This window comes from Brachypodium distachyon, chromosome 4 (genome assembly GCF_000005505.3).
Source record: "Brachypodium distachyon strain Bd21 chromosome 4, Brachypodium_distachyon_v3.0, whole genome shotgun sequence".
Taxonomy (NCBI): Eukaryota; Viridiplantae; Streptophyta; class Magnoliopsida; order Poales; family Poaceae; genus Brachypodium; species Brachypodium distachyon.
In genome coordinates, this window is record NC_016134.3 from 25,721,083 (window position 1) to 25,732,704 (window position 11,622).

The window sequence follows — 11,622 nt, forward strand, 5'->3', positions numbered from 1 at the left end:
AATAATGCATGCGTACCTGAATATGTGCGCTGATTTGCCAAGTTCATCCGTGGATCTGTACGTTAGAGTTGAAGATCTTTGCCCTTTTTCTGTGACACCGATCAAGGCAAGAGCCAAAGGAGATTGACATGCGTTTCCAAAGAAAGAGGATCGCAGGGATAGCTGTTCCGTGACAGGTTGACAGGGGGATTGGGATGGTTATTATTGGTCCACCAGTCGGCACCTCGTTTAGGAAGATCCAATGGTTGTGATTCAATAGATGCATATATCAAGGGCCGGATATTTTGCTTTTTGTGAGATTTTCTAACCTCCTGTCTTTTTTCTAGTTGTTCCGTCATTTACTTTTAGTATATAATAAATTTGTTGGCATGCAAATTTTACTCCATTTCATAGGAGATTAAAGATAGGTGGTAATGGAGCTGGGGGAAGGCCCCTATTTTTCTCTGGCCGTCAGATCTAAATCATTCGACTGTAAATGCATACACAGTAATTTTGCAAAAACACGCCATAATTAATCCTCAAAATGAGTTAATCCGAGAAAATGTACCCAACTGTCCATAGTATTTATTGATCCGTATGTTATAACTATGGTCCATATAATGTGAATATGTGATCATCAATCAGGACATGCTCTAGCTTTCAAGTCCTGTTACAGATAGAACAACACGACTAATTCAAAATAACAATATATATGTTGATATTGAGTTCAGCAAACAAGTTGCATACTTATTAGCTGACGAACGACAGACTTTTCAAACGACAAGTTAACACATTTGAGCATTCAGAAACATAAGTCATAAGATACAACCGTGCATGTCACTAACAATAATAATACGAATGGCATACGACGACCCTGATTCTTTAATATCCACTCGAGCTTGGTAAACATAAGGTCATCATGTCATGTCCCTTGATTTGATGGAAATGATGGGTTTTAGCTTGCATGGGGTTTATAAGTTTGATCACTTATGCTATTCTAGCTGGTCTGTATACCATGATATCAACGTAATTAAAAACTATGTTTGGATTACCAAAATAAGTAACTCCACTGACAAATGAAATTATTGTACTCTGCAATCGTCAGGACGACAAACGTATGGATGTAAGTGCTTCATAGTTGAGGGAAAAATCTCCTGCGGTTGGTAACGTGAGTAGTCACCAACCTTTATCTGATAGTCCCAAATGCAGATGTCACCATTGAAGTGGCTTGTTATAACCCTGCATTGTACATACGGACATATATAAACAAAATTACTCATGCCTCCCATACTGAAATGGACAATGGAATAAACATTTCGACTCCATTTAATGCTCACTGGACAATTCCACTATCCACTTACCATGGCTTTGTGGGGTACACATCCATGGAGACCATTTTACCAAAATTCATCGTGGATATAATCTGATTGAATGAAACAAACATTAATCAATGCAGTGCAAGACTATTGATAGGTGCTTCCTTTAAGTAATTCAGTATTGAGGACTAATTCAATACAATCCCCTTCCCAAACTCAGAAGCGTAGGATGGTCTTTTCACGTTTTTTCTTCTACTTCCTTTTGCTCTCCTGTTACCTAATTTTTTTATTTCTCCTGCCTCCTTCCTCTCTCGCCCTAAAGTATTATTTCGACAATCCCACCGGTGAGATTGTGCGAAATTGTATCTATTATGACAGTGTGAAATTTCGTTTCGATCTGACGGTGAAATCTCCGGACAACTCCAAAACGTCAAGTGTTGTTTGGATTCCTCGCGGCCGTGCGTCACATCATGAATGTATGACTTGTTCGCATGTTTTCCGTTGATTCAATCACTATTTCAACGATCCCTTTGGTGAGACTCTGAGGAATTTTTTCTACTATCACAGTGTAAAATTTTGTCGCAATCCAACGCTGGAATCTTCAGAAACCTACAAAACACGGTGTAGTTGTTTAAATTTCTCGCGACCCTGCGAGACAGCACAAATGTCCAAATTGTTCGCATGTTCCTCGCTGACTAAAGAAAGATTTCGCCGATCTCTTCAGTGAGAATGTGCGCAATTTTGTCTAACACTATAATGTGAAATTTTGTCGCGATCCAACGGTGGAAGCTTTGGAAAATTGCAAAACACCGAGCGCTGTTTTGATTTCTCACAGCCGTGCGGGACAGCACAAATGTCCGACTTGTTTGCATGTTTCCCGCTGGCACAAGAAGTATTGCGCTGACCCCTTAGGTGGGATTGTGCGGAATTGTGTCTACTACAAACTCGTGAAATTTCGTCGCGATCCAATGGTGCAATCTCTGGCAAAATCAAAAACACCTGGTGTTGTTCGGAGCCAGGTGGAAAGAAGAGAAGAAAATATTATTTAATGTCTATCATGCCTTTTTTTTATGAAGGGGTACGGAATGATTTGGACCGTCCTTGTGTTTTCGTTGGAGGAGACGGGATGTATTGAATCAGAAGTGTTCAGTATTTACTGCACTCACCTCACTGATCATCTTTGCTTCTGGGTAGAGCTGCAAACATTTGACCCCCCTTAGTTCAAAGAAATGAATTAGTTTTCCAAAAAACGGTGTCACTTTAAAATTTTAGTTCATTTGGTTAAACTAAGAAGGGTCAAAGGGTACCCTAAGGGTCAAAAATTTGCAGCTCTACTTCTAGGTCACAAACAGGTGTCAATGTTAGCTTGTGTAACAGACTGATGCCCTTCTCTTCAACTTCTGTAAAGAAATCGTCATACTCGGTTTCGGCTTTTCCTTGGCTGATATTGTTAAGTTTATCCTCTCCAATTATGCTGCTCTGCTCAATTATAAACGCATCCGTGTCTGGTGGTGACTGTTGCCGGTCCCTTGTTGTCACAATGAGGGTGTAAGTTGACCTCGGGGGAAGAACACCACATAGCCACTCGGTAAAGTACCTTTCTGGTCTCCCTGGCTGGAGCCGGAAAGCAACTCGGTGATCTCTTCTATTGGTTAGAGCAACTCCACTCCCCCCCCCCCCCCTCCCCCATTTCGCCTCCGGCGCTAGGCCATTTGAGGGGGTGCCGGCGCACCCTCTTCGTTTGAGACCCAGCCGCGTCGGCCCCCCAAAAAATAGAATACAAACAAAGTATTGCCGCCATTTCACAAGCCGGCCCAAATCACGAAATCGCCCAAGATCATCACAAGTTTTGGTGATCAAAATAAACTTAAATAAAAAGTGAAATCACTCGGCCCCTTCGTCTTCCGCGGCGCTGATGGCTCTTCCGTGCCCGCCGGTGGTGTAGAAGTGGCCGGAGTTGCTGTTTCGTGCGGTGAGGGCGCCGATGGAGTAGAGATGGCCGTTTCTGCTATTTGGGGCGCCAATGCCGGCACTCTCGCTTCGGCCGAAATGAGCCTGCGCTGGCCGTCGTACCACGCCTTCACCTCGTCGTACATGCCGATGGTGTCGCATGTCAAGATCAACAAGTCCTCCTACATCTTCTTCGCCGCGACATTTGCCTTGAGGATCTCGAGCTTGTCATCTTGCTTCTTGATCACCGTCGCCCATCATGACGCCGCGACAGCCTCCCTCTTGGCGGCGAGCTCGTCAATCTTCGCGGCTTGTGCGGCGATGTCGGACATGCACTTCTCGATGCATGTGGACAGGCACTCTGTGGCCGGCGCGGCATCCCTCATTGCCTTTGCCTTCTTGTGGCCGATGGGTCGGCCTTCTGCTGCCGCCGGAGGAGCGGCTTTCGGGTCGTAGATGCCGGTCTTGGCAAGGCCGACACGCGTCTCCATCCACTTGTCACACGTCTCAATTCTTGCGAAGACATGGATGAACTTGAAGTTGCTGCCGTCGTTGTCGTCTCGGAAGGCGGTGAACATGGCGACCATCTACAAGACCGGGCGTCAAATGTAAAATCGGCGACAAAAAGCTCAAAGAAGGCGCCGGCTTACCTGATCGTGGGCGCTGCTGCCGCTTGCGGGTTGCTGGCACCTCTTCTTGAATGCCATGCCACTTGTTGCACGCTTGTTGGATCATTTGCCATCTGTCTGACAAGCCGGACCGGACTCGTTGCGATCGTGGGTCACCGACGCGAACTCCCGGTCGATGACCCGGCGCTCATCATAAGCCGTCTTCACACGCCGCCAGTAGGTGTCGCCGGATTGATTCGCGCCGGTGAAGGGATCCATGCTCACGACCTTCCAAGCTTCGGCGAGGCACTCGTCTTCCTTGGCAGTCCATTTGGGGCCTCGGCCACTGCCGCCGGCATTCATCTTCTCGTCCGCACCCTTCTTCTTCCCCTTCGACGCGGCGACGACCAGCTCCTCTATCCCGTCGGCCCATTCTTCTCGCTCTTCAGTATCCTCGGCGGCGTTAGGCTCCTCTTCTTGGGTGTAGGTGTAGTGGACGTGCTGGGAGCCATTGTTGATCATGTCGGCCATGATGGAGTCGCCTTGCGACATTCCGTCGAACGGGTTGGGCACGGGCTGGCTGCAGATTATATGGACATGCTAACCATGGATACGACCATTAGAACCCTAATTGTTGGTATATCTAATAATAATTATAATCAGGTGAATTCAATTACAAAATGTTTTCAATATGTTACTTGCAAAGAGGCGGAGCTACTATCTTGTGTAATCTTATTATGTAGGCATCTTATTGAACTTTACAAGTCCAAAGTGAAGATAAAGTGTGATAGCCTGCAAAGGGAGATTCAAATTGAAGCCTATCAAGTCTACTTTCCAACAAATCAAACGGCACATGATTCGGAGCTTGCTAGAGAAAGATATCACGAATTAAAGTTGAATCCGATTCGGGCCCGAACTGTCAGGAGACCCGAATTTGTTTTAACCACCCAGGCCGCATACGGAGTCCAAATCAAGCAAACAAGTACTTGTTGGAAAGGTAATTACAAGCCCTTTTCCAACAGATCTGGCCCATCAAGAGATTCGACTCGTGCTGACCGTGACGGACAAAACAAGCTGACGGATCTGTTTTTCTGTTTCCTAAAGAGTTGTAGTTTGTTAGGAAAGTTAGAGATAGAGTTGGATTTCGGCCTCCTTACTCAAGGTGGACGAAAATATCTCTCCCTCCTCCTTTATATACCCCATGAGCCCCCCTAAGGAGTCTTGGGTTTTGATTAGATAAAGTTTAGCCATCTTTGCTACTTTCGTGTAATCGCGTGTGTCGGTTAGACCACCTGTTTTACCGTCGTCAAGACTCCAACTTATCGTCTCGTTGAGACATTGGTTTGATATAGTATATTCGCAATTTCAGATTGCATCCGCTATTTATGTTGTTCTTGCTTGTTCTTCGATTGCTTGCAGGAACAAAGACCTTCGTGGTCAGGTTGATCGTGCCCCCGCGTGATCAATAACCCTCTGGAGTTGGTGTATCGATTGCTAAGGCGCTGCCTCCTAGGCCGTAGTCGGATCGTCAACGTCACCTCCTACCCAAATCGAGAGTTATCAATCTCATCGAAAGATCGGGCCACCCCCACCCATATCAGCAGCCGGCGGGGAACTGCTGGAAGGAGGCGGACGGTGAGGAACCGCCGTAGGAGAGAGGCCCCCGCCGCAGAGGAGGTGACGCGAAGGCGTTGGGGTTGAAACCGCCGAGGGGATCCGTGGCAAAGGTGTTGAGGTTGAAGCCGCCGAGTGGGTTGGTGTCGGGGTAGTCCGGCGAGAACCGCGAGAGGACGGCGTGGCATTCCCCTGGTGGTCATGGGGCATATGGGGTGACACCGGCGATATGCCTGCCGGCGACGGGGACGACGAAGAGCTCCCTTGGCTGCCGCTGCTCCAGTGCTGGGCGGAGGGTGGCCACGGCACTGGAATGCCATCCATCTGCACTGAGGCCACGGCCCTCTGCGCCTCCATCTGCCAGGCCAGGTCGGCGTTCCTCTCCTTGGCCCTCCTCTCCCGTTCACGGCGGGAGGCGCTCTCGACGTTGCGGCGGTTTTCCTTGGGTTTCTTTGCCGATGCGTCGCCGGCCAGCGTGCAACGCGGCGCTGCATACCTTTTCGGCGCCAGGGTTTTAATTGGAGCGGCGGTGGTGTCGGCGAGGCACTTTGAGGTGGTTTCGGCGGCGAGAATGGGGGAAATGGCGGGACTTGCCGCCCAGGCGGGGGGGGGGGGAGTTGGGGGCAGTGGAGGGAAAAGAGGTAGCCGCCGAAAATTTGGAGAGAAATTTGGATTATCTCGCCGACAAGTGTGGCCCGCATTGCCTTTTGGCTTCAGCCGGCGCCCTCGATGCCCCCCGCCCCCCTCCCCCCCCAAAGTTACGTTCGGCCTGGGGCGCCGGATAAATTTTTGGGCAGCGCCGGCTAAAAAAACAAATTGGGGAGGCCGGCTGGGTCAGATTTTACGTGCCGGCGCCCCCAATCCCGTTTAGGGGGCCTTGAGGGGGGGCGAGTGGAGATGCTCTTAGATGTAGCGGGCACGTGATCGACAGGTTTGGACTAAAAGGGAACCGGAGTTCCGGGGGGTGGATGCCAAGCAGCTCCGTGGATGCCATAGTTTCCTTTTCTTCACAACTCGTTCCAATTTCGTTCAGCATATTGACAATTTCCCCTATGCTGGGTCTCATTTTACTCTCAACTTCCATAAAGTTTAGTGCTAGTTCGGTACATGTTTTTACCTGTTTGCAGAATGCATCAACCAAGGAAGAGCTCACTGCTTCCTGCAGCCTGTTCTTCCAGTTTTCCTGCACCTACCAAACTGAATTATCTAAAATTAGTCCCTGCAATTTCAGATCGGCATAGTTTCCATCGTGCTAAGTTGACAGTTAATCTCTATCACAGTAGGTTGTCAGAAATTACAAAATAAGAACATACTAATGAGTATTAGACTATTACTAGTATTATCACCCACAATTTGCTTCCTTTTTAGGATTGTTTCCAGGAAAACCCGGTGATTTTCTGACAATCTAATGAGCACTCTTTACATCCATGTAAAGAAAATCACCAATTCTCACCCGATCCATATTTCCTTTCTTAGTTCTAGGCACCAGTGCATCTGCTCCCCCCAATCCCCCCTCTCCCCTGCCGAGCACGAAAGCAGTAGCACCATGTACGGCAATTCGAGCTCGTGCGGATCAAGATGGAGGGATTCGCGGTGGCTATCATGGCGGCTTCTCCCGTTTGCTCTTGGGGTGTGTCTTCGCAAGGCAGGTTTGGGAGCGCTTTTGGGCGGCTTGGGGACATGTGGAGTGGGCTCTCAATGCGGATTCTACATTGTGGGACTGGTGGTCTTCTTTACCCTTACCGTGACGGGCCCGGAGGGATTTCCGGACGGGGATCATACTTGTCCTTTGGACCATTTGGTGCCATCGGAATGATGTGGTTTTCAATCGGACGTCGCCTTCATTGCAGCGAATCCTGCTTAGCATCCAAGAGGAGTTTGGTCGGTTGAAGCACGCGGGACTCTTTAGGGGTAGAGTGTCTATTCCGGCCTCGATGGCGAGTGGTTGGATAGATAGCACGTAGTCCTTTTTGTTTCTTTCTTGCCACTCAGTGGCGTTGTATTGTCGTTTCGGCGTTGTACTAGCCTTCTGACTCTTCTTTTTTAATCGATGATGCACCCGCTGGGTGGTGGCTGAACAGCGCTGGTGAGAGACTCAGAGCACATGGGGCTGCTACACTGCTACACTTGGAGCCGTCGCGGCGACGCAGAAGAAAGGGGAAGTTAAAGGAAAGGCCGAAAGGGTGTTCTAAGGTAGATTGGCAGGGGTCTTTCAGTAAGGGTTAATTGGATCTATGCCGTTATAATTTTCACTGGTTGGAGAAATGCCATTACAAAAACTTGACTTGGAGAAATGCCACCCTAACTTTTTTATACATCTATTATGCCATTTTGTCGATTAGGACTGCAAAACCATTAGGACTGCGAAACTATTAGGACTGCGGGTGCATTTTACTCATGTAAATACTAGCAAAAGAACTAAGGACTAGAATTGAAGTCAATTATCAGTAATGCATTCGGTGTTCAACTATATCAATTCTGTCAACTTTCTTTCTGGTACAGTAAAAAACATGTCTCAAAGCACAATAAACTAAAATGGTTGTAACAAACTTGAACAATAATATCGATTGATTACAGCTATGAAAACATAGGATGAATATCAATCAGACAGCAATAGGTTCAGCCATGCAGACACAACCGCTTATTGATTCAGAAATTTAATTTGGAGAATATCACAAACCAATGGCACACACATCGCTTTACAAATCCAGAAGGTTCCATGTAATTAATACAAACTTGAAGACTACGGAGAATTAAACTGAAATTACTCAAGTCTGGACTAGTGCCAACAAGAGATCATTTGATAGGCAATAATAGCTCTACAAAAGACTAAAACCTCTGTCAACATCAACATCAAAATATAAATGGATCAGTTAAATCCAAATCACGAGGATGATTTATTTGAGGCATACCACGGACACATCGATCAGTTGTGAAATGAAACTGAGCACCTTTTGAAGCCCTTTTTATCTAGCTGAAGCTTCCGTTCTTGCTCTGCCAAGAACCCCTGATTGTTTTTGAGGAACGGGCAGGAGCGCTGCATTTTCATTAAGAAGAAGGAAATGAATATTTACAAGGAAATCAGAACCCCTGATTGTATTGCACGGAACGAACCTCAAATGCCATCAACTCTACAAATCTCACGTTCAAGACAAAGAATGTGGCAAGTTAATGTATGACGGATTGCCCCCATAATATCCCAACGCTGTTGTCTTGAGAGGGATATCAAAATATTTTACAACATTCCGGTGTTTACGATACCACAAATTGTTTGCATTTCCAAATGGCTGAAAAGAACACATGAATAAGAAAAGAAACGCCTTTGAAAAGAGGATGTAAACCATAAATAAAGAAGCAGCACCTACCTCAATGTACAACTTCTCCAAACATGAAAAGTATCTCATGAAGTCAATAATTGTGTCCAGACAAAGAGTTTCCATCTCCACGGCTAAAATTTTGACACTGTGCGCCGCCGTCGTCAGGCTATCAATGTGAATGCTGAAGTATAAGTGGATTGCGTAGTCTCTTCCATCAGATTGGTCTTTTGGTTGCGTTGGCTAGCGCATGAAGCTCTTCATGGTATCAGAACCAAAAGGTCTCGAGTTCGAGACCCGGTTGCCACAATTAAATTGCAACGCATTCTCGATCCACGTTTAGGCCTGCGGGAGTTACACGTGAGAGGGAGTGTTGAAGTATAAGTGGATTGCCTACCCTTCCATCAGATCGGTCTTTTGGTTGCGTTGGCTAGCGCATGAAGCTCTTCAGTGAAATCCCTTTATAAGCATGCAACAAAACATATATTAGACCATCTACAAGGGCAATGCCTGTAATTAAATTCATGACGCACAGAAATGCGTGTCAGTTATCTGAGTAGCCGCGGAGCCAAAGGAGAGATATGTGGTGGCATGATACTCAGAAGAATGGCAGCGCAAGCTCTCCAGTTTAGGCGCGGATATTCCTTTTATATGCAGGTCAAGCTAAGTAGCATTCATATTTCAAGATGGAGCACTCTTCTAAGACAAGGGGCATTCTCGATGATGAGTTCCACAAACTGACCATTTGCCTCAGAATATCTAACGGCGCTCACACCGATGCTTCTAGGGGTTAAAGGAGTGGATCCGGACACAACGAAAGCCCTGGCTTCTTCTAATCATTAAGCACTCGCGCGAGAGCAGGACAAGAAGCAATGATGTCGTGCACTGAACGATCCGAGATGATGACCTATATGAGTCCGAGCTGTTTGAGTTGTGGGAATTGAAGTCCTTGGACGGTGCTATCAGGGAGGTGGCAATACGCGATGGTGGCAACACGGAGGGCGGAGGAGAAGCGAAAGATGGTAGATCGTTGCAGCGGAAGATATGCATGGATAATTGCGAATGGTACGATCGAAGGGGTTGGGGGGGGGATCATAAATCGAGCTCTTGGAGATTATCAAGGGCAGGAGATTGGAGCCAGGCTTCAACGGTAGCTGCTCAGTTGCTGAAGCGGAACAACGAAGGGACGCAGAACCGGCGACAGGGCCTCTCTGAGAAGAAAGGATGCTCGATATGAGAGTACTGGCATGTTTATCTCTACGGCCTGTAATGCCGCTTGGCCTTGGGGATGAAGATGAAGTTTCTGAATATGCCGGCACTCTCATATGGCGCATCCTGTCTTCTCACAAAGGCCCCTGTCGCTGCTTCTGCGTCCCTTCGTCGTTCCGCTTCAGCAACCGGGCAGCTACCATTGAAGCTTGGCTCCAATCTCCTGCCCTTGACAATTTCCAAGAGCTCGATTTATGATCTTTCCGTTCTGTACCATTCGCACATCTCCATGGATATCTTCCGCTGCAACGATCCACGATCTTTCGCTGCTCCTCCACCCTCCGTGTTGCCACCATCTCCTATTGTTATCTCCCTGTCAACACCGTCCAAGGGCTTCAATTCCCAGCTCTCAAACACCTCGGACTCATAGAGGTCATCACGTCGGATCGTCCATTGCACCACATCATTGCTGCTTGTCCTGCTCTCGAGTGCTTAATGATTAGAAGCAGTTGCGGCTTTCGTTGTGCCCAGAGTCAACTCCTTTAGCCTTACAAGCATCGGTGTGAGCGCTACATTTTCTGAGGCAAATGGCCAGTTTGTGGAACTCGTCATCCATAATGCCCCTTGTCTTAAAAGAGTGCCCCATCTCGATATGAATGCTACTCAGCTTAACATGCATATAAAAGTAATTTCCGCACCTAAACTGGAGACCTTGCGCTGCCATTCTTCTGAGTTTTGTGCCTCCACCAAATTCTCGTTCGGCTCCGCGGCTATCCAGGTAACTTACACATATTTCTGTGGGCCATGAATTTAATTACACGCCGTGCCCTTGTAGATGGTCTAATATATGTTTTGTTGCATGCTCAAAAAGGGATTACACACCTGTAGCCTAACGACGGCAGTGAGCACTGTCAAAATTTTAGCCGTGGAGATGGAGACTCTTTGTCTGGACACAATTATTGACTTCATGAGATGCTTTCCATGCTTGGAGAAGTTGTACATTGAGGTTGGTGTTGGTTCTTCATTTAAGGTTTAACTTCTCTTTTCAAAGGAATTTCATTTCCTATTTCATGTGTTCTTTTCAGCCATTTGGAGTTGGAAGTGCAAACAATTTGTGGCGTCGTAAACACCGGAATGTTATCAAATCTTTTGACATCCTCTCAAGACAATAGTTTTGGGATATTATCGGGGAAATCCGTCTGTCATTAACTTTGCCACATTTTTTGTCTTTAACGCGAGATTTCTAGAGTTGATGACATCTGAGGTTCGTTCCATGCAATACAATCAGGGGTTCTTGGCAGAGCAAGAATGGACGCTTCAGCTAGATAAAAGGGCTTCAAAAGGTGCTGAGTTTCAATTCACAACTGATCGATCTATCCGTGGTATGCCTCATTATCCCCGTGATTTGGATTTAACTGATCCATTCAAATTTTGATGTTGATGTTGACACAACGGTTAGTCTTTTTAGAGCTATTCTTGCCTATCAAGCGATCTCCTGTTGGCACTAGTCCAGACTTGAGTAATTTCAGTTTCATTGTCTGAAGTCCTCAAGTTTTTATTGGATGGAACCTTCGGGGTTTGTAAAAGCTATGTGTGTGCCATTAGTTTGTGATATTTCTCCAGAATTTATGA

General features: G+C 46.9%; 1 long non-coding RNA gene and 1 pseudogene across 1 annotated transcript; one reads left to right on the top strand and one right to left on the bottom strand.

Moving 5' to 3' along the window:
- Window positions 1-9,455: 9,455 nt before the first annotated feature.
- Window positions 9,456-10,346, bottom strand: LOC112268663 (annotated as a pseudogene).
- Window positions 10,347-10,595: 249 nt separating this feature from the next.
- LOC106866706 lies at window positions 10,596-11,622 on the top strand. The gene is made up of 3 exons (XR_002960498.1): window positions 10,596-10,768; window positions 10,862-10,996; window positions 11,076-11,622. It is a non-coding gene; the product is annotated as an uncharacterized LOC106866706 (long non-coding RNA).